The sequence below is a fragment of the Pectinophora gossypiella genome, chromosome 9, assembly GCF_024362695.1.
Source record: "Pectinophora gossypiella chromosome 9, ilPecGoss1.1, whole genome shotgun sequence".
NCBI lineage: Eukaryota > Metazoa > Arthropoda > Insecta > Lepidoptera > Gelechiidae > Pectinophora > Pectinophora gossypiella.
Window position 1 is genome coordinate 3,516,118 of NC_065412.1, and position 27,919 is coordinate 3,544,036.

Consider the following 27,919-nt stretch of genomic DNA (forward strand, 5'->3'; position numbering starts at 1 on the left):
TACCATCCTTACTTGGTTGACATACCACTAATCCGCACCAAGCGCTTCGCTTCATCCTTTATAATGCGCACAGCCAAGGAATAAAATGGGCTGCCGGCGTCGGTGTTTCCTGAATGTTATAACCTGGGGTCCTTTAACCTCTCATATGCCAAGATATCAGACACAATAGATTTTACATTGTGTCTGGTCGAGATCCGCGTTCCGGCGTTCGAAAGATTAAATCACGGGTGAATAGGCATTTTCTGGGTAAGCTCGTTCCAACGTCGATCTCTTCTTCTCCTTGTGGAAGAACAAAATCAAGAGCAAACCCATCTTAATTAAAAAAAAAAATACACTTCTTCTTCTTCTATCGTGTGGGTTGTGAGGTGGAGTACCAACCTCATCCACCCTGGTGTCAGGGTCACTATTGAGCCGCCAAAGGCCCCTGACATGGCTCATGTAACGACTATATACTTACATCAGTAAGTAGTAACCGGGACCAACGGCTTAACGTGCCTTCCGAAGCACGGATCATCTTACTTTCGGACAATCAGGTGATCAGCCTGTAATGTCCTAACCGAACTAGGGATTACAAAGTGATTTTTGTGATATGTCCCCACCGGGATTCGAACCCGGGACCTCCGGATCGTGAGCACAACGCTCAACCACTGGACCACGGAGACCGTTAAATCAAAATCAATATACACTGACTGACTAAGAAAGTAGTTAACATCCGGCAAAGTATTTAATTAATTCTGGGCGGAACGCAAGAGGGAAATCATTGCCCTATTTTTCCCTAAAAGTAGCACAGATAATGCTACACCGACAAGAGCGTGGCTCTTAAATTAGAGATGATGGATTTAATTTCGCCGAAATAGTTAATACCATCCTGAGGCAAACCTTACAATAAATCTATCTATAGTCACGCCAAAAGACAAATGATTGACTGCCATTCCAACCGCTGCGTAAGTCTACATTTGTCCTATAGCATTCTCTTACAATATTTAAATTTAAATTAATCTATCTCTTACAATATAATCTCTTACAATATTTAAATTTAAATTTAAAATACCCCAACGGGAAATAGGCGTGATTTTATGTATGTGTATGTATGTAAAGTAGTGGGAGAGGTTTTGGAGTTATCGCGGGCAACAACTATTATTTCATACATAATAAACTAAACTAGTTAATTAAATGCAGTACGACAAAATCTTGGAAAAATATTGTATTTGTTTAGACTCCATTAAGTATAAATCTTTATAATAGTACAGTATATAAAGGCTTTATAATTGAAAACTGTAACAACTGACTTGGCTGCTAGCCAAGACACGTCCGTGAAGGAAGGGAGAAGCTTAGTGGTGTACCCATGGTATAAGAAGACCAGGTGTGCTCAAATGTGATTTCAAGGTTATCCCAGTTGACGTCATCCCACCCCACGTTGCCATTTTGTAAACAATAAATTACCCACGAAAATTGTTTTTTTCTACTCCTCTACTTTAATCTGGCATTTAAATAACCAAAAAGTCTAATATAAGTACATACATAATTAAACTCTTTGAAAAAGTGTACGCTCTATGGCCTATAAAAGCAATGTTTACAAAGTGTAACTGTACTATAATGTCGCCAAAAAAGCATTGTTGTTGTTTTTTTTTTTTTGACCTGGAAACTGGCACCTTTACTTTGTTTGGTGCCATAGATATACTATAAAAAAAAAGTATACATTTGCCGCCATTTTCCCGCGCGTTGGAAAATAAATTGGAAAATTTTTGTGTTTCGTTTCAAAACACTAAAAAGTATAAAATAAAAAGGAAAAATGACGTCGTCGTAGAAAAAGTATTGTATGCAACGTTGTATAACTAGGTCAAAAAATGCTCGTGGCGTCTCTTATTGCGATGTTCGCCAAGGCTCACATCGCAACTCACGCCACTCGCATTTTTTGACCCTTCTTATACAACTGTTGCATAAAATACTATTATTATTTACTTTGCAAGGAAATTTAGTAAAAGATTTACTTACAGTTTTAATGATTTTTATATATGTGACAAATAATAGTAATTAAATTTATTAGTAATTCACTTAATTTTCAATAATAAAATTTACGTTCTTGGAATATTGGAGATACCAATTTAATGGTACAACACAGTGATAACACATACGTCATCTTAGGGCTAGCAATGGCGGCTTGTCATAGAATTGAGCATACTTGGTTGTCTTATACTTTATTATAACTGAGTACTTCATATTCGTTTCTTATGGTTGATAAGGTGTGCTATACAAAATAATAATATAAGTATTATTAGTTATAATTAATAAACAATATAAAATTCTTTACTCTCTTCTGGTATAAAAGTAAAAAAAGACGAGAATATGAGTCACAGAGTTTTAACAAGTTTTAAATGTTTGAGTGTATCAAGATCGATGTTATTGCAACAATAATAAACTTAAAATCATATTAATTCCAATAACTGTCATCTCTTCGAGCTCTGGAATCTATAAGTGGCAGCTGGCAATTCCCTATCAAATTATACTCAATCTTGAACCTGTCCGAGTGATTCCTACTTGACCTGAATTTCCGAAACATAACCCAAATACAAATATGCATCACACATATATAGAATCACGCTTACAATCCCATTAGATGTAAAGCATAAGGCGTACTTTCTATTGTTATCAATATTGGTGTAAATACAATACGTAAACTGCCTCCGTAGTCCATTGGTTGAGCGTTGGGCTCACAATCCGGAGGGCCCGCGTTCGATTCCCGGCAGAGACATTTTCCAAAAACCATTGTGATCCCTAGCTTGTTTAGGATAGCGGGCTAATCACCCGATAGTCCGAAAGTACGATGATGAAAGATGATTCATGCTTCGGTTACTAGTTATTGATATAAGTACGTAGTCGTTACATGAGTCATATCAGGAGCCTTTGGCAGCTCAATAATACCCTTGACATCAGGGTTAATGAGGTTTGTAATCCACCTCACAACTCACATGATAGAAGAATAAATACACTACGTAAACAGAACCCATTCTTTCACTCGATTTAAAGAAACATAAGTACGTACATGTTGTTATTTTACCCTCGCAATACTTGCAAAATAGTCACAAATACACACTGATTCGAATTAAAATTATAAACTACACTTGCGGAAACTGAAATGACTGCACACTTTTAACTACTTTGACCTGGATAGAACCGGAACAAATTGGATTGTCTTTTCGATAAAATATTTTGAGAGAAGGATGACGGAAGAGCAAACACTATACGGAAAAAAACGAATATAACGCGATTATGAAAGTTCACGTTGAAAATATTATTTTCCGGGTCTCGAAAAATTTAATTTGCGAGTTCTGAAGAATTTTTTCGTTGTCAGTTTATAGAAAATCTCTTAGATATATTATATATTCATTAACCTCGGAATATTGACTTTGAGTAAATCTGAAATATATGAGAATAATTATTTAGAAAAGTAGGTTCTTAATATTTACTAAGAACATTAACCTGACGTGTATCACTTTATAAGCAATGAATTTGGGACAAAAAACATTTTTTTTTCCTACTTTTGCGAATTTCAGTGCAAAAACATAATCTCACGACTATATCCCGAGGGGGAAGTCAGAGGTACATCCATCGCAAGATGAACTAAGTACCTACACCTAACCTAGCTTTAAATTCCGAAATTTAGTGCTTTAGATTTAATTTTGAGTCACTGATGGCTTGATAACGTTCATTCGTTTATATAAAAAATAAACCGTATTTAATCAAAGTCAATTTTGACACAAAATGAACAGAAAAATCTTTTATAACTAATCTTCTTAGAAATTCTTAAGAGACATCAAATATTTAGGTATTCATCAGCGTTTTATTTGATGTCTCGTAATCCTTTCAAAGTGAGGAAGACCGGACAAAGCTGATTTTCCCGGGATTTCACAAAACACAGCAATTAAGCAATTTTGATGTACAAAGGGCGAAATTTGGCGTAAACAGCTTAGGTTGTGGATTAAATACGAGTATTTCTTGTAAAACAAGCTAACAAAGATTCAAATGGCTTATGTAAGTACTAAATCTTATTTTGTCTACGTTTGTGAAGAGAAATTAGGTAAGTATTTAAACTAGCTAAGTATAACTGAATAGAAAATGTAAGTCATACCGTTTCGGACCGTACCTACTTAAGTCATCATCATCCCTATCGTCATCCCGTTTTTCACGGGGTCTGCTTACCTAACCTGAAGATTTGACAGGTCCGGTTTTTTACAGAAGCGACTGCCTGTCTGACCTTCCAACCCGCGAAGGGTAAACCAGCCCAATATTTGCTGTAGTAGTTTTAGGCGGATGAGACGTTCGTTATGTAAAAATTGACGATTCAAAGTATAACTATGTTACCTACTGAATAAAGATATTTTTGAATTTGAATAGCTTAAGTCACACCTCAGAAATGCATTTCTCGGGAATGTGGATTTCCTCACGATGTTTTCCTTCACCACTGAGCCTGTGGTAATCATTACCGTACCTACTTTAGTATTAATGAGAAATCTTTCGTTTCTGCCTGAAACCTCAATGCAAACAGAAATACGCTATGGGGAGTGGGTGACATTTTTTAATGTCCACGCGGTCACACATTAACACGCCGCAGCTCCGGAACGCTTTCAAATCTTCCAATATCACATTTATTTATAGAGACCTTAAAGATGAAGAGAGTGAAGATGTATTAATAGGGTTTACGACAACTCCTTTGTTATGTTTATGTGTGCCATAAATTCCACAGCAATCTAATAACCTTGTGCTTCGAGTTCAAGGACGGTTTTAATGAGAAGGATATCGACTGTCAAGACACTATCGACCGTCTGATATCGAGAATTCATTAAGTTTTCAATACATTTCTATTTCACATACTTTATTACTATCAGGGGTGGTTGACCATAGTGATTCCCTTGAATTTTCGGCCGTCATTTTATGTGTGTTGTTTTTGTGGCAGACCCAACTAGTTCGCCAGCTAGTTCCGCCCACATGCAACAGATGGCGCCACATTCAATAATGCAATCGAAGTTTACACAGCAAGACGCATATATACAACTTCCAACATAATACCGTTGGATCGTCGATCTCTAGTCACACTACCAACTTGTGGCTAGCGGGGTACTATGCTCAGTTCGATACTCGCCGCCTCGGCTTTATAATAATATGTAGACTTTGAATTATTGTTTTGATCACGGATATAATTGATACCGCATGGTTTCCAGGGTTGGTGCCCGGTTCTTTCGGTTCGGAAGAGATCTTTTGCGTGAGATGTTTATTTAAAGATTTACTGAGTAAGCTCACGACTATATCCCAATTGGGGTAAATTCATCGCAAACATTTAATTTTAAAACTCCGTTAACAAAATTTTCCGACATAGCAACATTCCTAGCTTCAAAAAACTTCCTACTTACAATATTAATTCTTAAGATTCATCGTGCAAATTGATTAACATTACATTTCGTACACACACTACACGATACATGTCAGGACACAATATAAACCATAAATCATTGTCATCATGCTATTCGTCATACTGCATGACAAGTTATGTTATGACAAGATCGATTTTCACATTTGAATTTCGTACATTTACTCAACTGCTTTGAGATACTCGAAGCCTTTAAAATATGGTGTTCCAGGAGGATGTAAAAAAATAAGTTGGACGGAAAGGGTTACTAATGAAGAAGTGCTAGTAAGGGTAATAAGGGAAAGGAGACACATATAAAGAGACATGGAGGACAGAAGAGGCAAGATCATTGGACACTTAATAAGACAGGACGAATTTATTAAAAACATCATTAAGAAGGAAAAAGAGGAAGAGGAAGATCAAAAAGAGCTTACATGGAACAAAGTAAAGAAAAGGCGAACGTCGTATCTTATAAAGAAGTCAAAAAATTGACCTTTGATGACAGGAATGGAGAATGGTACACCGACAAGAGCGTGGTTCTTAAATTTATGATGATGACAGAATTACAACCTATATTGGCAATTGTTTGCTTGTATGCTGGACTGGCAGCATCTGAGAGTGAAAAGAAAAGTTAAAGGGAGAATAAGGGTGGTATTAATAAACTAATCTCGGCTGAGACTGCCCTCAAGATCATGCTCAAGTTCCTGTTTTTATGTAAGAACTGTCACATTGACATCATCTTGAGCGCATTCTCGAAGCTGAGATTAGTTTATTAATACCACCCTAAGAGAAAGGCGTCGGCAAGACTCTAGCGTAGCCGTAGCGGGAATCGACTTTCGAGGAATCGCTGTCAATGATATACTTCAGTCTAAGCACACATTACAATTTTGTTCTTTAAATTAACCTTTAACAAATATTCCGTAAAACTAATACCTACTTGACCTGTCCTCGTGGGGTTTTCTGAACGGATCGTACCTGAGTTGCGAATTTGATGTTATGCCACAGACTATGTACGCGGGACGATCTTATGAATGCTGGCGAAAATGCTGTCCGGGTGGCAAAATACTGTGCTGTAAAAATCTGAATGCCATCAAATCGACGAGAGAGAGAGAGAGAGAGAGAGAGAGAGAGAATACCTACTTATATACAGTCTTAACTTGAATATGCACCCGGAAGTCACGTCGTAAAATTTTAAGATTAAATGCTGTGTTTGCGCGTTCTAAATAACCATTGGTTCCGAAACGTAATCGTGATAAAGCGGTAAGAAATTATTATTTGAAGCAACAAAGCTTTCAATCGTGCAGGCATTTCCTGATTTTGGTACTTTACAAAGTATTTTTTCCAGCTAGTGTAGGTATGAAATTATTATTATTATTATATGACGCTACATAATAAAGTTATCATTTTACTGAGCTGACACAATCCCACCGTACATCGGCAGCAAAATTATTGAATATCGATTAGCCATAAACGTTCCTCATTATACGTCAAAGTGCCGAGAAATAACTAAAGTAGGTTGGCGCAGCGTATAATTTTGCAAGGAACAGACTTTGAGCGATTTTTAATACCATCCCTTGGGGGCAATTTCAATTTCATGGTATTGGCACCATTAATCATACATTCTTGATGATTTTTTTGGAGGTAGTAAGAGATGTACTGATGTATGCTTATTACCAAAAAAAACCAAATACTTTGAAATGCGAAGAACACCGGACACTGAGCATAATATCACAGGCTTCAAAAATTTTACTTAAAATCATTCAAAACCGACTGAGACCTAAAGCTGAGGGATGTCTGGGAGATGACCAGTATGGGTTCAGGGAAAAGAAAGGTACAAGAGAAGCAATATTAGCTTTAAGACTGATAATTGACAGGAGATTGGATTTAAGCATGGATACCAGCGTGGCTTTTATAGACCTTGAAAAGGCTTTTGACAAGGTAAACTGGAGGAAAATGATGAGGGGGTTGAAGGAAGTAGGAATGGATTATAGAGACCGAAGGATAATATACGAACTATATAAACACCAGGAAACTGTCGTAGAAATAGGAGAAGTGAAGAGAAAAGCTAGAGTACGGCAAGGTGTAAGACAGGGCTGTTCCTTATCTCCACTAATATTTAACATTTTCATAGAGGGTGCCATGAAGGAAATAGCTAAAATCAGTAACGGAATAACAATAAATGGACAGAATATAACGAGGGTTGAAAGGCAAATGGGTTTAAGCGACATTTTGTGAACTTTACAGGAGAGCCATTTAAAGTTTTATTTTTTCGAAAAAAATTCATATAAAAAAAACTACTGAATCAAAAGTGTTCAAAATGCTAAGAATTATTTTAAATTAAACGTTGCACAATTCTGTATTTATTTGATTCGAAAAACACATCAGTTATAGATTTTAGAAGTCGCTTAATACAAAATGGCTCAATTGAACTAAATTACAGTTGAAGGAAAAACGGTTGATATCCACTAGAACCAAATATTGGCTAAAAGCAAAATGCTTTAAGAGACCTCTCACTTATTAGTTTGACTAAAGCTAAATGAGTTAAACGACTTCTTAAAAAAAGAAGACTAGAGGCAAATCAGCTTAACCTCCATAAAAGGTTATATGACAGGGAAGGAAAATATCTTAAGTGACCATCCGCTACTAATTTCAATTGTATGAAATCCAAATATTAGTAAGATCGGAAATAAAGTCGGTCGTTAAGCCGTTTTTCCTGGGAGAGATTTTAGTCGGGCAAGGCATTTACAGATATTTGTACCTTACAATATTAGGAAAAATCACGGCGGATATAATGAGTAAATCGATTTAATTAAGAAACAGGATCTAGAATATAACCATAAAGATTGTTACACATGCTTAATTCGACTTTTTAAGTATATGGTAAACCGCGTATGATGGCGGATGACAGATGCCTGTCACCAACTGAATGCGGGCAATAAAAGAAACAAATAGCTTTGAAAAAGACTTAATATGCTTATACTCTGTGCTGAGTTTAATCTCACTATCACAACCTGTTTCCGATTTACTGTATGAAAAATTTAAGATTCCGATTTACTGTATGAAAAATTTTATATGAAAAATTTAAGACCACGTGGCTGGATGCAAGTTTCAAGCACTGGCTCCTACTAGATGGTACGCGGTACTAGGACAGACTGCAGTGAAGTACTGATTGCTCTCATATTAAGAGGCGGCCAGGGGTGGGTAGATCAGCGACTTGTTTGATCAAAATTTCTGTTACATTTGCGCCTAAAACCTCCACTTCGAGCTGGCCATAAGATACCGTCGAAGTTGACAAACAATAACAGAACTCGATCATGCTTTTAAAGCCGAGATACGTCAGACATCGCAGCAGACACATCTGTCGATGAGATAATATATAGTTGATAATAATAATAAATAGATGGTGTTCCTTTGCCGAGCATTTTTATAGTTGTGCTCTGCTCTACCGAAGTTATTGGTTGGTAAACCAGACCGCAAAACTAAGATTGGTGCGATGGTTCTAACGTGAAAATCAGCTCGTGGGGAACTACAGGCGGGCTTTTCTGTCACCATATGTCTCAAAAACAAATGCCAGGTGGAATAAAAATTCAGCTCTATGCTGATTCCTATCAATCCAGTTCCGGTAGATTTTCGACAGCTTCAAGACTGTTTTCGGCCACAAACTTTGAAGAGAGTTTCAATCTACAACAAGGAAAAGACCCAACGCCTCACTGATCAGAAAGACTTATTAGCAGCGCTTTGGACACATTTTAACGATGTCTTAAATCCCAATAGTAATCCCAATAGTGACTTGTTTGTTACAACATATCGGTCGAGTTTGTTACAACAAGGTCGGGGGTTTCGCTTAAGATCTAGCGGCACCCCCGACCTTTGAAGAACTTCTTACCGCGCTAAGAAGGATGACGAATACCAACACATCAAAAATACCATCTGAACTGTATAATATGCCTACACATTAATAACTGGTTATACAAACTCATCCTGAAGATATGGGAGTCAGCTGCTGGAATGATTTTAGCCTTCTTCCTCTTTGCGAGTCGATGGCGATCGATATTAAATTTTAGCCTTAACGTTATTCTATCCCGTGATGCAGAAATGGTACTTCCGGAAACCCAATGATGATTTTGTCCGGACAGAGATATGGGGGTACGGTTTTGTTATTAAACAGATTCAGGCCAAAAGGCTTGAACAACATCGGCCTTTGTTATCAAATCAAATCAAATATACTTTATTGCACACAACACACACACTACATATACTTTGTTATGTGCTGCGTGAGGCTTCACGCGGCTTGTGGATTGCTCTAAAGAAAACAGATTGTCCTGAAAAGTTATGACTTATCCTGATACGACAATATCATGACGACATGATGACGACAGTTTGATTTCAGAACAGAACTTTCAGAACTTTTCAGAGCTATTCGTCGTTACCTACGGCGCGAAACAAGGCTATGTCATAACACATGGAGCCATGGTTCCTAGTCTATTTTCTTTATATATCGCTTCTGTATCACGCATAAGTGGGATAGTCTGTGGAATTGTTATTTATAGCTTAATTGAAATTAAGGCTAAAATGAATAAGATCATTTTTGATCTCTCACGTCTCACATCTATGCGTCAGTTAACCAAACTGGCCGAGGAATGGCCGATTCAATTAAGTCATACACCAGAATATTTATAGTTTTGTGCAAAACCCTTTTAAAATAACCATCCAGAGGATGCTTCGGGGATGTAGCTTCTTCCAATGTTGCTTTAAATGGCGCTGAGCTGGAGGAAGTTTCAAAATTAAAATATTTGGGTTCTCAAATATGAAATGACTCCAAAGTCATCGAAGTTGCCAGCCCGGATAACAGGTGCGGTTGCAGCCTTTGGAAAACTTAAAATATTAGTGTACAAAGTCTCAGCGGCGTACTTGATACGTAACACTTTAAATGTCCATCCTTCGCATAAAGCGGCAAGATGGTTTTCCAATAACAGAAGTATTACGTCGTTCTGGCATATTCGGAATAGAAGCTCTCATCATAAAAGATCACCTACGATGGTGCGATCACGTCATGCGAATGGATGACAGAAAGGTTTTCTATTTCGAGGTGTCTAGAAGGAACTGTAAACAAGGTGGACAATACCTGCGGTACAAAGACGTACTCAAGCGCAAACATGTGGCTTTCAACATGCCAACTGATAGTTGGGATGAGTGTGTCTGAACCTGGAATAGCGCGTGATATAGTCCTCGAAAATCTTATTCCAAGACGCCAAATACGGAAAACTCAACGGAAACCTTCCTACAATTACACGGTAAACTCGGCTGGCCAGCTTGATTGTATGCCATGTTACCAGATCTTCAATTCGAAGTTCGGTTCCGCTAGCCACGTCAAAGTCTACCACAACAACGACTTGGGATAGACACAAATAGAAGTCACCATCAACGAATACGGCTTGGGTGACATGATGACACGCACACTCCCGGTCTTCCCAATCGTAATTTTTAGCTGTGTGAACCGCCCAACCAGGACCTGCCCATACTTATTTTGATATGTTGAAGTGATGCGGGCACAAGGTTTCATACAAAATTGCGATGACTGAAATGTTAACATTATTTATTTTTCGTTTTGGAAAAACGTTTTAAGTCCTTTCAAAAGAAAATGATAGTTGTTTTATACGACAAAAAATTTAAAAAAATGTAGCATAAATAGCTGAAGTCAAATTCTATGAATATTTTCGGTAAAGGCAAAACAGTTCAAGTGCCAATTTTACTTTTAAACTGTCGAAGGCAAAACGGTTGAAGCGACAATATTTATAAAATCTGGATTAAAGCAAAAAGATTTAAGCGCCAAATCTATTTTCGTTTCGTCTAAGGACAAATGATTTAACCGACTTATCTATAACAAAACACTGTCAGGGAAAACGCTTTAACAGACTTCAAATCATGAAAATGAAAAGACATAACAGCTTATGTGACCGACTCATATCCCGGAATACGACTGATTTGCCACCCGCCCAGAATTTTGTGCATTTTTTTGTCGGTTGAAACACGGGTTTTTAAAAATGTACCCAAAGTGCTAATTGGTTGAAGCGCCAAAAAGTAGCTTCGATTGATCTGAAACCAAGATCAGTCGACGCGGAAAAAATCGCTGATTCCGAATATATATATAAGTCAATTTCGCCCAAAATGTCGCTTAAACCCATTTGGCTTTCAACCCTCGATAATTAGTATCAGATTTGCAGACGATATTGCGGCACTGGCCAGTAATAAAGAAGACCTAGAAACCCTACTTAACACAATGAACACAGTTTTTGAAAAATACGACCTTAAAATTAATATAAGTAAAACCAAAATTCTAACAATTTCCAAAACTCCAAAAATAGACAGCCAAATAATTAAGTTAAATAATATCCCGATTGAAAATGTAAAGAACTTTAAGTATCTAGGCAGCATAATAACGAATGACTCAAGATGTACTTTAGACGTTAAAACCAGAATAGCAATGGCAAAACAAGCTTTCCATAACAAAGGGTGCATATTCAAGGCTAGGATTGCCAAATCTATCAGAAAAAGATGTGTCAAAACCTTCGTATGGAGTATAGCCCTCTATGGATGTGAAACTTGGACACTGACACAGAAGGACAGAGAGAGACTCGAGGCCTTTGAAATGTGGTGTTGGAGGAGGATGGAAAGAATAAGTTGGACAGAAAGGGTTACAAATGAGGAAGTGCTAGTAAGAGTAAGGGAAAAGAGACAAATACTGAGAATTATTGAGGACAGAAGAGGCAAGATGATTGGACACCTAATAAGACACGACGAATTCATTAAAAACATCATAGAAGGAAAGCTAGAAGGAAAGAGAGGAAGGGGAAGACCAAGAAGAGCTTACATGGAACAGATTAAAGAAAAGGTTAACGTCGTGTCTTATAGGGAAGTCAAGGAATTGGCCTTTGATAGACTGGAATGGAAAATGCTACACCGACAAGAGCGTGGCTCTTAAATTGATGATGGAGTAAGAGATGTGTGACAGGATCGCAGCAAATGGAATCCTATAGTCTTTGCTTGCTCTGCTGGGAAAAAGGCGTGAGTTTATTTATGTATTTTCAATCATTTGTCCCCATCAGTGGCCCTATTTTCATGAATATTTAGAGCTTAGAATTATTTTCTTCACTATGTTAATCAATAATTTTTGCTCGTTATGAGGTTAATAACCGTAGAATGGCAATAAACTTTAATTACTACCTATAGGCATAATAACGATCGCAAAATTATTGAACTGTTTTATCATACCTATACTAAATGATAGTGTAGAGACAACGATAATAATTTATCACATGGTATTATATTTTGTCATGCGTCGTGTCTCTTTGTTTTGTCGATTACCAGTGTAAGTTTATGTCTTCTTGTATCTCTTCATAATTGTTCGCCGGTTTATAGTACTCTCTTTACCTGGCCTTTCTCTAAGACATTCTGGACTGAAAAACGGCCTGTTCCTTCCTCTTCCAACTCTACCACTTACACGAGCATCATAAGTAATACATACTTATACGAGCTGTTAGTGACGTCGTAACGAAAACTTTGAGGGATGATTCAGGCCATGATTCTGAGTTGATATCAAGTGGAATTTTCCGTCATAAAAATATGGAACGGAAAATAACTTAGAAAAACAGAAATTTTCATGAATTTTCCGACAGGATATTCCACTGAATCATCTCCCTCAGTATTTGTTATGGTGTCACTTACACCCATACCTACTTGTATGGCTACCTATATGTACTTGTGCGGGTTGTCAGTGACATCGTAACGAAGACTGAAAGGGATTTAGCTCATAATTCTGAGTTAATATCAAGTTGAATTTTCTATCACAAAAGTATAGAAAGAAAGAAAGAAAGAAACATTTATTACTTCCGGACACCACAGACACAGACAGACAGGTACATTACATTTAACACAGGACAGAAACAACACGGAAATCAATTAGTACTACAGACAAAAAAAAATATCCAAAACAAAAAGAAAAACAAACCAAAATCATAAAAACAATAATAATAAAACTGAGTATTCTAAATGCAACGCACTGAAGGCCCGATCATCTGCGGTGGAGTCCGGAATAAAAGGACCTCGCTCAGCATAAGTCGCAGCGTGAGCCACGACGCTGGTATTCTGCGGGCCCTGCCGAGTGAGGCCACGGACATCGCGGTATATTTGTACATAGATACATACTACTTAAACTTACTTATACATATAATTATTTAATATTACAAATTTATAACAATTACAATAAATACACATTAATACGATTTACCATAAACATAAAAATATCATAAAATAATACGAACAAACGTATATCCCCTGCCGTATTCGTTACAATTACACTAACATCCCGTATAACAATACTATATTCATGGAATCAATCAATGATTGCTCGTTCATTGGTCTGTTAAAATAATGTGTGACCCACATAATATCTTCAATAATTTGTATCAGCATCCATTTGGAGTTTCCCTAGCTAATGAGATCCTTTATCGAACCCATCTATCTGTTTACAAACTGTTTGATACGAAACTCTTGGGCGTGGTTCTGAGCGGGTAAAAGTATACGTACTATACCGCATATAGTTCAACCACTAATCCGTAATGGAGTAAGCAGAGCCGCTAGTAATCAGAAGACAATTGGCAGCCTTTTATACGAAATCCTTAACTACTTACGCATGTTTTCTTTCTCGTTTTTTTACCGTTCGGGAATGAAATAACCATTGACTCTCGCGACTTATTGATACATACATAACATAACACATAAACAGTCTATATACGTCCCACTGCTGGGCACAGGCCTTCCCTCAATCAACCGGAGGGGGTATGGAACATCCACCACGCTGCTCCAATACAGGTTGGTGGAGGTGTTTTTACCAACGTGCCCTCCGAAGCACGGATTCATCTTACTTTTTCGGACAATCAGGTGATTCAAGCCTAAAAAGTCCTTACCAAACAAAGGACAGTCTCACAAAGTGATTTCGACAATGTCCCCATCGGGAATCGAACCCGGACCTCCAGATCGTGAGCCTTACGCTCTAACCACTAGACCACGGAGGCTGTCACTTATAAAACTGCTGCTTACTGTTGTATGATGTAAAGGAATAAACGATAAATTTTCTTACAAGCAGATTACTTTTTCGGTCTATTGAACTGAAACCTTTTATTGTACGTTGTGAAGATGATATCTAAACAGCAAACCTTTTGTTCAGACCCTTGTTGCAAATTCAGCTTTATGTTAGGGTAAAGCAATTTCTCTAAAATCAGAAAAGAAACCGAGAAAGCTTAATATTTCTTTTGTTATCTACACACACTTATATCAGATTACACTTATATCCCGTTGGGGTTAGCAAACACAGCGGAATTTTACGCACTACGTATGAGTTTTAGCCGTAAGTACATCACTTTGGCTTCTTTCACACACCCCGATACCGACCCCGCCGCCGTGGTCGACGATTTCCCTCATTCAGCGCTTATCGCTATCGACCCACTAGGGTTGATTAATTCTTTCAAATATTTTTCCTCTCAGAAGACGCCCTGAGCCGAGGTTCGCGCCCAACTGGGCACCCTCAGGCCTGTTGTCTTAAACGTTGTACCGGGTGAGAGCCTTCAGCGCTCCCCATTTATCCGGCCAAGTAGTTAATGCCATCTGCGGCAAATCTACAATAACTCACGTCAAAAAAAAAGCTTCTTTCACACTAGTCACACTCCAGAAACTTCATACAAACAAACTCGTTTTACACATACACTAATACATTGACTACATTGACGTTATCGTACACGTGCGTCTGTGTGTGTGACGTCTGACACCATACGATTCAAGTTTAAACTATGTTCGAGGGAGGGTAAGGTAAACCTAGCTCAGACGCTGGTGGGAGCAGAGAGTTGCTCTTCTAAACTTAATAGTCCTTATTATTATGCTCTCATCAAAGTCTTCATGCGTGCTCGCCTGTTTAGAGTACTCTTATTCTTATTATTTATTTTCTACTTTTTGATATATTTTATCTTAATAACAATTGCATAATAATTATGTTGAATAATAAATTGAATTTTACAATAATACAACAACAAATAAGTACCCTGTGAAAAACAGGATAATGCTAGGGAAGTGGTGATGACAAGAGACGACGGTCTAATGCTCAGTAATAAATTCGATACCAACTGTTATAACTATTATTGATGAAAATTATAACTACTTAATGATAGTGACTATTATTGCTATCCGAAGCAAACTTATCTTCAGTCTTAAAAACTCTGGCCATCTTAACAAAAAATATAAAGTGAGCTTTATTATAAAATTCATAAGCAATTTGCTTATCACCTAATTAATTATTGAGAGCGACAAAAATAAGTTCTTACTATAGTATTTATTTCGTTCCCTTTGAAAATGTTCGGAAATTCCTGCTTCACTTATCTTTTCTATTAAGTTAAATAGGCCTTTCTAAGGCACAGAATGTTAAAAAAACCGATTTCCCCACTCTAGCATTGATTAATCGTCACTACGTTCGTGGTCGGTGAATATGCGTGACACACGCACAATATAATAATTACAACGCGTTTGAACGTTTAGTTTAAATCATATTTGGTTTCATGCGGCGACCAACCCCCGCAGCACCCCTCCCGCGCGATATGCAGACTGCGATAAATTTACCAACAATAGGCTACGCCACCCGGAATCTTACCACGTGCCGCCTTAGCGTGTTTATTCGAGTGAGACAGACAGATCGCGCATACTTCTTTTTATACTCTTTAGCAGCTTACGGCTATTTAGAATAAAGAAAAAATACGTACAAAACGATAACTCTTTGCCCCGCACTAATTCGTATCGGGCGTCGACCTTTTCCCCTGTGAGTCTTACTGTAGCCATAAGCCGGTAAGGAGTAAGAGGGAGAGCGTGGACTATCTGTCTAGATATTGGACAGCATACAGTAAGAATGAGATTTTTCTATGGACTGTCCGATGTGTGACTAAAGTAAGACCCAGAGGGGGTGAGGTAAATAAATCTAGCTCGACGCCCGATAAGAATTGGTGCAGGGCAGAGTTACCATTCTGTAGGCAGTGTTATTCTTTACTCTATGGCTACGCGATAAATAAACCAACACTATTGGTTCATGTATGCTCGATGTACACAGAGTCGGAAAATCGGGTTCAGGCGGACCTTTTTTTTTTGACGTGACTTATTGTAGATTTGCCGCAGATGGCATTAACTACTTGGCCAGACAAATAGGGAGCGCTGAAGGCTCTCACCCGGTACAACATTTAAGACAACAGCTCGGCTCATTGCGTCGTTTGAGAGGAAAAATATTTGAAAGAATTAATCGACCCTAGTGGGTCGATAGCGATAAACGCTGATTGAGGGAAGTCGTTGACCACGCCGGCGGGGTAGGTATCGGGGTCCTGAAGTGTTTGGTGTCGTTCAGGCGGACCGGGCACCGGGATTTAGTTCAGCTTCCCCAGCTCTATGCAGCAAGCGCATGCTACGGGTATTTGTAGTCGTCATTATATACTTACAGCAATTTGACATTTCGTAGTGAGATTTTTGGAGTAAGGTTAATTGAAGGGTTTAGTTTGGTAACAAAAATAGGTCAACATTAATAAAGTTTGTTTGTGTTTTGAAGTAGGATTGTCTACGCTCTAATAATTAAGAGAGATTACGCCACGCTGTAATTTCTATACAAACTCAAACATTAGGTAAAATAATTACCGCCCCCGGAACTGTTCTGGTACTTATTTTATTTATTTTATATATCGTTGTATTCTTTTGTATTAATATTTCTTATTATAATTTGTAGTTACAATAATAATAATTAATTAATTAATAATTTGTAATTTTTATCGTTGTTACAATTTAATGTTACATTTTAAATAGTTAACATCGGAAAACCCTAAAAGGGTTTGTCCCGACATTAATCCCACTTATTATACTAGTACATATTAAATACTAAAGACAAGTATAATCAATAGCGACTTACAACTTCTGTGTGCTTCTGTGTGCTTAAGTCGAATTTACATAAAAGTTTATTTATGTATAACCTTTGACACACATATTATACATTTACAACACTAAAATATACACATATTAATATTTTGTATCAACCTTCTTACAACAAAACACAACGACAAACTTATAGGTACCTCAGATAGCCATTATGTTGAACAGGCTTTGACTTTTAAGGTCCATCCTTGACTTCTCCTCATTTCCCTAATGTCATTCTAAGTAGAAATATATTTCCACCGCCATTTCCCGGACTTTCAAGACAAATAATGGCTAAACGTCCACCCGTAATAAGTACGATAAGGTGCAAAAGTCCAATCAGTTTCTTGCAAAGTATTAATTAACTGATTGCACTTAAGACCTCCTGGTTACCTGTCATTTCTATAATAGACCAAAAACACCTACAAAAACATAAGTTTTGTAATTAAGACAACTAATAGTTCATAATTTCACCACTGTTTACAATTAATTCGCTGGGCTCACTGACTGTTCTTTTGCTCTTTGATTGTGCATAATAGACTGACTAGGTTTCTTGTAGGGCCATCTCGCCTGGAAGGAAAAGAGAGATAGCCAGCTGCTGTAATGTATGTAATAGCTAAGAAGTAACGATGTCCAGTTATACATTATACAGGATATTAAAAATGCAAAGAGATAGTTTAACAAAAAGTTATCACACTGTCGCAGCAGTGGGGAAAATTACTACGAAATACTTCTCGTCAAATACTGGCTTCAATACACAGTATGCCAGTTTTTGGTAAAAAAAATGTGCACTGAATTTAAAGGCATGTGCTCTAAACGCGGCCAAAAAAATAAAGACTGATATAGAATAAATAAATAAATAGAATTAAGTTATCTTACCTTTAATACTATGGCCATCAAACCCGGAGATTGCCAAACGCGTTTTTTTTTTAATATCTTTTTTAGGCGTTCTCGTTACAAATTGTGAATTTTATCTTTAATAAAACAAAGGTAAGTAATTAATTGAAGTTTAAATACAAATAAATCTTTTTTCAGTAACACGTAAGGATTTTCTTTAATAGGATCTAAAAAAAATGGCCTAATATCCCTAACATTATGCTAATACAAAGTCAGATTTTGGGTTGAGATTATGATATTTCATTTATAAATAACACATGTTAGAAACTCATATTGATATTTTTCGGTCAATTATAATTTTAGCCAAATCAAGCGAACCATAATTCGAATAATTTATGATTCTGAAAATGTTTTCTAATTAACGTCGAGGTCTGTTGCCACGTTAAAACTGTGCTAGGTCGAATCATTATTTATGTACTTACTTCAAAATCCTAAATAGAATGTAATAATTTCTGATTTTTACAATCAGTTACTTCGGAGAAAAGAACTATGATAATATTACATAAGGGTTCATCTTTACCATTTTGGTCATCATCATCAATTTAAGAGCCACGCTCTTGTCGGTGTAGCATTTTGGTACGGGACCTTAAAAGTATTTGAAACCGCGCTGTCCATTATGCAAAAACGACCTACTTTGACGAAGATTTGCAACTGGGTCGTTCTTCTTTTTTATCGACAATAAAAAGACATTTTCCCAATTAATCGGACTTAACATCTTTAAAATTATAACGGCAATAAATATTTTAAAACATCATAATTATAAAGATCTGTCCGTAAAGGACTATTTAGTGGTTCTCTTTATCTTGGTAACATACTTTTCTTTGCAGGCGCATTCCAAAAAATATTGTGACAGAGTGGCCCTTTTCATCGGAGACAGCATTTCAATATGTCACAAAATTTTGTGAAAAACAATGAAGCTACGTTAATAACTAATTGAGGAACCGATTAGTATTTTGCTTGTATTTTGAGTATAATAAGATAACTATATTTTTGGACAATGGAAACATGAAATAAAATTCTAAAACATAACTTATTAAAAGCAGTACGTAAGACAGATCATTGTCGATAAAAAAGAAGAACGACCCAACTAACCAATACTATTCGATCTGTCGCTATCATGAACCTAAGGAATAAAATGCGACTCGACTCTATTCGTCTTTCCTGTTGCCTGTAGGGCTAACACGAGCAACGTGATAAAATTTTGTCACGGTCATTTTATCTATAAAAACATTTTATGTATGAAAACATTATGTATGCGTTTGGCGTTTGACATGTGTACAGTCATGAGCAATATAATGTACCCACTTTAGGACTCTGTCGCACTAACATATTTGACATTTAGTGAGACTTACAGTTCAATATGTCAAAAAAGTTAATGCGACATGGTACCAAAGTGTATACATATTAATGCTCGTGACCGTACTTTATTTGTTAAATAGTGTTATTAATTAGTGGTATACTTCTGAAGTACAAACTGTAACAATAGCGGAATACTGCATTGAGACAAACCTGCAAGGTTTAGCAATGCGATTCAATTGTATCTTTATGTAAAATGTTTTCAACAATAAATTTAAAAAAAAAATGTATATACGTAAAAATTTAGCTCTCCTTCCGAGAAACTGTGAAAGGCATACTTACAACACAAGAAATAAAAATAAAATTGCTGTTCAAAAATTCATCTTTTTTTAACGTTATGTATACGTTTATACAATAAAATACCAGATAAAATTATAAATTTGTCAAAAAATAAATTTAAAGCTCACGCGAAGCTTACTTTATGTAAAAAAGCTTATTATAACAGTAACTGTACGGTGCTAATATGTGAACCCGAATAAGTCATGTCGTTCTGTCAAAATATGAACGCATGAAAGGGAAATCTTCGACAAAATTTATTGAATCATTCGATAATGTTATCATGTTGTGCATGTAACCCTGCTGGACTTGGAACCTAATACTTGGATTGATAAACAACGCACCTATACATAAAATACGTTTTACATGTAATATACATCAGCGTGCAGAAATGTAATAGGAGTCAAGATTACGAAGTTCCAATGAACAACGAACGTATCAAGTTCATGGCTTCGTCAGCGTATCCATTATCGACTAGTAATGACATGAGAATTCCATCAATATCGGATACAATTACAAAAGTGACCTAGCCGCGACCCAACAAGAGAAATCATAGGGAAGTCTTTAATGTTAAGTAAGTAAGTATCATTTATATGCCTTAAAACTGGTACAAATTATGTACCATTAAAAATAATTTATTAATTTTGTTATTTATATTTTATTTATTTTTTTTGGTAATGTACTTCGAGTGTTTGGTCTGTTCAGTAATGTTGTCTACTTGGCGGATAAATATATTGTTTAGTCATTTTTTTTTGTATTATTTAAAATCAGAAACATACCTAATTGAATTGTGCAAATAAAGATTCAAACCCATCATTGACTTCACTAAGTACTTCTACTAATTCACTGTTCAATAGAATTACAAACATAGTTTAAAATAGATATTACGAATTTTAATAATTAAAAAAGTCTAATGTTAGTAACATATACCGTATGTTAGTAAAGTTTCTCTGGAGTAAAGTTGAACCGAGAAAACATGTTAGATTTCGGTGGAATTACATAGGTAGGAATATCATAGGTATTTATAATTATTTCTCGATTGTGCCTCGTTTTCAAGAAAATAAGTTTTCAAGCAAATGTATAAGCTTAGTAAGTTTTAAATTTCACCCAGTAACAACCGTTAATTGTTGTTTGCTGTTCTTCCATTCTTGAAAACAAGAAATGTATTGTTATACGTTTCCATCACTAAATACTTCACGCTGGTAACAATACCTATCACTTTCACGTCACGGCGTTCTATCCGACCCATTCAAACAGAACAGAAGCTTTGCTCCTGTGTTTAACAATGTCGTAATCTAGGCAAACTTTTAGGCCGTACCCTCTATGGCTGCAGATAGCTATGTGAGAGCTTTGTTTTTGACGTGACTTATTGTAGATTTGCCGCAGATGGCAATAAGTAATGGGAGCCGGACAAATGGGAAGCGCTGAGGGCTCTCAACCGGTAACTAGGTGAGAGTAGGTACTAAAAATCTGAACCAAAAATATACCTATTATTTAAATTTGTAACCGCGACTTTTCCCGCATGAACTTGGGGTTTCGCGGGTAGCGCTTTTTCTATCCCCTTTTCATACCTTTAAAAAAAGCTATCTTTTGTCTCAAACTATATCTTTATGAACTTTCATCAAAATCGTTTCACCGGTTAACCTTTTATCTGTCGAAATACCTACTAGACTACACTAGTACTAGATTTTACATTGTGTTCCGTCGAAATCTGCGTTCCTATTTGCAGTCATACCACAACTCGGACAGTACTGCATACTAAAATTTCAGTATTTCCGTGTGCCGCCTAATGCGTAAGTCTGAGCGAGACACAGTCCGCGTACTCTCTCTCTCTCTTTTTCCTTAGCGGCTTATGGCCATTTAAGACTAAAGTAAGACCCAAAAGGAGTAAGGTCGGTGCCCGATATTGGTACGAGGACGATTTACCGTTCTACACATAAAATTATTCTTATTCTAAATTTAAATTAAAAAAAAATCTGACTCGGAATGGACTCGAACCCGCAGGTTTTGTCAAACCGGGATGAAATTTTCTCTTTGTAAGTTTCTGTAAGCACAGAAAAGTGCTATAAAAACAAAAATCATGCTTATTCTATGTTCTTGCTTCTCGCTGTTTTTGAGGTCACACATCGATATAATATCGATATAGAAGTGGCGTTGAATGACGGCCAGGGTAAGATTAATAGACAACAATAAAACTAGAAACTAGAAGAAACGGATCATTCCGATGGGAAAAACCGGGAAACAAGTTATGACGCAGAAAAAAAACATATTTTGTAGATTAAAATAGTTATAGGGAAATAATAGTGGTGACATACTTGGCCCAAGTTTCTTCATCATAGATATTATTAAGTGTAATACCAGATACGAATAGCCATATACACTTGGTATGATACGTACAGTCAGAAGCAAATAGTGACAGTCAAGGTATAGATAATATAGTTAGCAACATCCACAATGTCCAATGATTAGGAACGTTAAAATTGGCCGTATAGATAGTAACACTCTAAGTGACCAAAAACATAGCACAACCTGCATATTCAAAAAGTTGGCAACAACCTAATCGTCCACATATTGTTGAACATCCTGACTGCTTGGATACCATTGGTGCAGTGAGTGTTGTCATATTTCATCACCAGCCCATTAACGTCCCCACTGCAGAGGCACGGGCCTTCCCTATGGATGGATAGGGAGATCGGGTCTTAAACCACCACGCGGGCCCAGTGCGGATTGGTGGTTATTAACGACTGCTAAAGCAGCCGGGACGAACGGCTTAACGTGCCTTCCGAAGCACGGAGGAGCTCGAGATTAAATCTTTTTTTTTTTATGGTCACCCATCCTAAGACCGGCCTTTGCGAAAGTTGCTTAACTTCAACAATCGCAGACCGAGCGCGTTTACCGCTGCGCCACCGAGCTCCTCAATGTTGTCATATTTATGACGATATAATTGAGTCGAACTATTTGACATTGTAAGCGTCTCACGAATCTGGAAGATTAGGTTGTTGCCAACTTTTTGAACACACGCAGGTTGTGCCGATGTTTTTGGTCACTTAGAGGCCCCGATTCCTGCAGACATCTCTTAACTTTACTTTAAGTTATACCTGTCATTTTCTTATCCGCCGAAAAGGAAAGGGACGGATGATTGACAGCTCTTAATTTTAGGAAGAATGAGTAAATAAATGAATAACCCGGGCGAATTTTTAGACGGTTGTTTTAGATTTGTGCTTAAAATTGACGTGTGTTCCATAAATTTTATGCTTGTCGATTACCCGTCCCTTTCCTTTTCGGCGGATAAGAAAATGACAGATATAACCTAAAATAAAATTAGATGGTATTTACAGGAATTAGCACCAGAGTGTTACTATCTATACGGCCACCTTGAACGTCGCTAATTATTGGACATTCTGGATGTTGCTAACTATTTTCTTCTGACTGTACGTAATACATTTATAACCGTAAGTGATTAGAATAGGGCGAGGAAGGTCTACAGAACATTTTGCTGATAATTTACATATTATCCTGGTATCCTGTTCAACGGGAGATAATCTCATTAAAGATTTAAGACAACATACACAGAATGACTATCAACGCCATTTCAGAGGTAGTGGATTGGTTTACTGTAAACAACCTGCTACTTAATGAAAATAAAACAAAATATGTTTATTTTACGTTATCGAATGTTAGTAGGCCGCTCGATTCTATTATTGTAAAAAATAAGGAATTGGACCTCACGGATACTGCTGTATTTTTGGGAATTACTTTGGACGCTAAGTTGCAATGGAGTCCTCATATTGATAAGTTGTCCAAAAGGCTCAGCTCAGCAGCATTCGCGGTCAAAAAAATTCGTTTAATAACCGATGTAGAAACCGCGCGATTAGTTTATTTTGCCTACTTCCACAGTCTAATGTCGTACGGCATCTTGCTGTGGGGTCATGCTGCAGATGTGAACAGCATTTTTGTTCTGCAAAAGCGGGCCATTCGGGCGATTTACAAATTGGGACCCAAGATGTCACTTAGAAATAAATTTAAAGAAATTAATATTTTAACTATGGCATCACAATATATCTTTGAAAACTTAATATATGTAAAAAAACATATAGGATTATTTGCAAAAAATAGCGATCGGCACATTGTTAATACCCGGAATAAAAATAAACTTGCTTTACAAGTCAGTCGATTACATAAGATTACTAAATCTTTTAAGGGGCAATGTATACGTTTTTACAATAAGATTCCCATTGACATTCAGAATTTGCCTTTCAACTGCTTTAAGAAAGTAGTTAAACAAAAACTTTACAAAAAAGGTTATTATAAAGTTAGTGATTATTTAGAAGATATGAATGCATGGGATTAACTGTCTGAGAACTGATATTAGGCAGCTAAATTACTCAATTGTATATCAATATTTTATGTTTATTTTTATTTTTTTTTAAAAAGAACGTCTAGGGCCCTGTGCCGAGGTTTTTCTTGCAGCTTCTTTTCCCCGGCTATACAGGTTGTGAGAAGCTGCAGTAGTTTTAGGCGGATGAGACGTTCGTTATGTAAAAATTGACGATTCAAAGTGTAACTATGTTACCTACTGAATAAAGATATTTTTGAATTTGAATTTGAATTGAATTGAACTAGTTCAGTACAATTATTGATGATATTTTAATAAGATAAAAATTTACAATCATCTAAATGCGTGTTAAGAACATAGATCTGTCAAAGTATGTAAGCTAGTGTTGTGACGTTAATGAGCATAGCGATGTATCAGTCGATATTAGGTCGATCGATTCTTTTTTATGTAACAATACCCATGTGGCTAAGTATTCTGGACGTGAACATCTTTCAAGTATATTATAGATAAAGGCAGAAACTTAAAGAGCAATAAAAACCTAAAATGAGAAAGCTGTTAGCGTTCCAGAAGTGTTTGCATTATTGAAACGTAAAAAAACGTTTCAATTCGAGTGGACTCTTGCCTTCCCCACCCTTACAGTTTAACGAATCGTTTTTGTCCCGTTTTCCTACTAAATGTTTTCCCTTCTTTCCAAACCCATTTGACTGTTATCAATTCGGCTACGGAACGTTTTCATATAAGTAATTGAATGTTTTCAATGTTTTGTTTCGTATGTTGCTTCCTGTTATCGGAAAATCATAATTGAGTTGTTTTATAAAGAACCTAATTTTTTTTGCTATTGCAAACTGGTGCTCTTACAAATCTTTTCATGTAAGTAAACACTTCATAGTCATCATCACCAGCCCATTAACGTCCCCACTACTGGGGCACTCCATCCCTATGGATGGATAGGGAGATCGGGCCTTAAACCATCACGCGGGCCCAGTGCGGATTGATGGTTATTAACGACTGCTAATGCAGCCGGGACCAACGGCTTAACGTGCCTTCCGAAGCACGGAGGAGCTCGAGATGAAAACTTTTTTTTTATGAGTCAAAAACACTTCATAGTATAAGACATTGAAAGCTTACAGAGATATTTACTTAAAAAGATATGTGTGAAAAGGATATGTGTGTGAAAGGTATGAGTACTGAGATGACGACTGACAGAAATAAGTGGAAGTGGAATACATGTTGTGCCGACCCCACCCAGAGTGGGATAAGAACAGAATGATGATGGAGATGATGGTGGTGGTAATGGTGGTGATGGTGACGGTGGTGGTGATGATGGTTTACTTAGCTGGACAGAAAGAAAACAGATTGCGTCCAGTAGTTTATAATCCCGGCTGTAAACAATTTATATTATTAAAATGTTATGAAAAAAATAAAAACACCTCCACCAACCCGCAGTGGAGCAGCGTGGTGGAGTATGCTCCATACCCCCTCCGGTTGATTGAGGGGAGGCCTGTGCCCAGCAGTGGGACGTATATAGGCTGTTTATGTTTATGTATGAAAAAAATAAAACAAAGAAAGAAGAAACATATTTTTCTAGACTAAAGCCGATTTGCCTTATATACCTAGGCTTTAGTGCAAATACGTGCCAAAAAGGCTTTTTGCCAAGACGTAGGCAGATTCGCAATGGACTACATGATTTAGTAATAATGTGTTAAAAAGTTTGTAAATCCGGAGTACTTAATAGTTTAATTCTAAAAATGTCCGTGATAGTTATATTACGAGAACGCGTGACTTAGATCATAGTTTCTCGAGATCGATTACCGGAATGGGCTCTAAGCCTTTAAATTCGGCTTTATGAGTTTGAATTCATGTTTGAAACATAGATAATTGATACTACGTCGTTTCCAGGATTTGTGCTCAGTTAATGGCAAAGGGTTCGTTTGCCCCCCACTGCATGAAAAATTACATAAGAATGTGATTTCATATGAACCCAGAATAATGAGCTCCCTCAGTGTTCGTTACGATATCATTTACACCCCGTACAAGTACGTAAAAGTAGCCATACGAGTAAGTATGGGTGTTACGCTGGTTACGAATATTGAGGGATAATTCAGACTATTAGTATGAGTTGATAACAATTACAAATTTGAGTAAACGTACGCACGGCCTATATACGTCCCACTGCTGGGCACAGGCCTCCCCTCAATCAACCGGAGGGGGTATGGAGCATACTCCACCACGCTGCTCCAATGCGGGTTGGTGGAGGTGTTTTTTACGGCTAATAGCCGGGACCAACGGCTTAACGTGCCCTCCGAAGCACGGAATCATCTTACTTTTTCCGACAATCAGGTGATTCAAGCCTAAAAAGTCCTTACCAAACAAAGGACAGTCTCACAAAGTGATTTCGACAATGTCCCCATCGGGAATCGAACCCGGACCTCCAGATCGTGAGCCTTACGCTCTAACCACTAGACCACGGAGGATATTTTTCTTTAATTATCTTCAGTCCCATACTTTTGCGACGGAAAATTCCAGTGATATTAACTCAGAATCATGGTCTGAATCATCCCTCAAAGTTTTTGTTATGATATCACTAACATTCTGTACAATGGTAATTAATAAGCGCTCTACAAAATGTATCAACTTTCATAATAATAGGGTTTTACTAAAACATTATATTTCGCTTAGGTACCACTAATCCCGGTTATTGTTCGGCTTACATCGTCAATATCATAGCCAGGACATCGCAGTTTACGGCCGTTATCCTCAAGATAATAAAGATTACAGTTTAGGGTGTTGATTTATGGCGTTATTGACAATCTGATACGGATTTTGGAATGGCTGTAAGAAGAGGTTCTCAGCGCTAACCTCGATTTTCTTATTTAAGAAGGTGCAGGTCGTGTCGTATCGTGAGGTGAAGGTTTTGGCGGGAAGAAGAGAGGAATGGCGATTACTCCACCGACAACAGCGCAGCTCTTAAATAAAGAGTGAGAGAGGTGAAAAGAAAATTTCGAAAAAGGTCTAACTCAGAGCGATTCAGAAAGGAGTGTTAAGTATTTGACTGCTATGTATGTATATGTAGTGTGTATGGACGTCTGTTTCCACCTAACTTCTAAATCACCTGTCAAAATTCAACAAATATTACAACGAAAACGTCTCAATTGCCCGGTAGTTATAGGTTATAATAATATTTCTCTTTGTGAGTTTCTCTAAGCATCTTCTGAGCGCAGCGTGGCTATTAAATTAGTGATGACTAGAGTTAGTATATCAATTTTTTATTGTACATGATTCTAATAAGACAAAACTGATCACACCACCCAATGTGTGAAGGAAATATAATCACTTTTTTTCGGAATCAATTCAATATTTAGGAAAATATAAGAGAAAGAAAAGACATCTTTCTCCATCCGAGAATTGATAATGCGTCCCTATATAATTCAATCAACAATATTCAATTTTCGAAGCGTACCCTGTTTCACATGTATAATTTATGTATTACGGAGAGATAACATAAAATGTCAGTCATACAGTATGTCATACACGTGTAGAATGGAACATGAGGAAACACAAGTAATAACAACCGAATGCTTTATACATATAAATACTGAATTTCACTGTCATAACATAATATTATTACCTAGTCCGCTTATTTACCTAAAGTTTGCTGGTTG

General features: G+C 36.9%; 1 protein-coding gene across 4 annotated transcripts in view; it reads right to left on the reverse strand.

Annotated features, from left to right (window-relative positions):
- The window catches only part of LOC126369427 (uncharacterized), an 84,489-nt gene that overhangs the window by 14,847 nt on the left and 41,723 nt on the right, over positions 1 to 27,919 (reverse strand). The gene's annotated exons all lie outside the window — the stretch shown is intronic.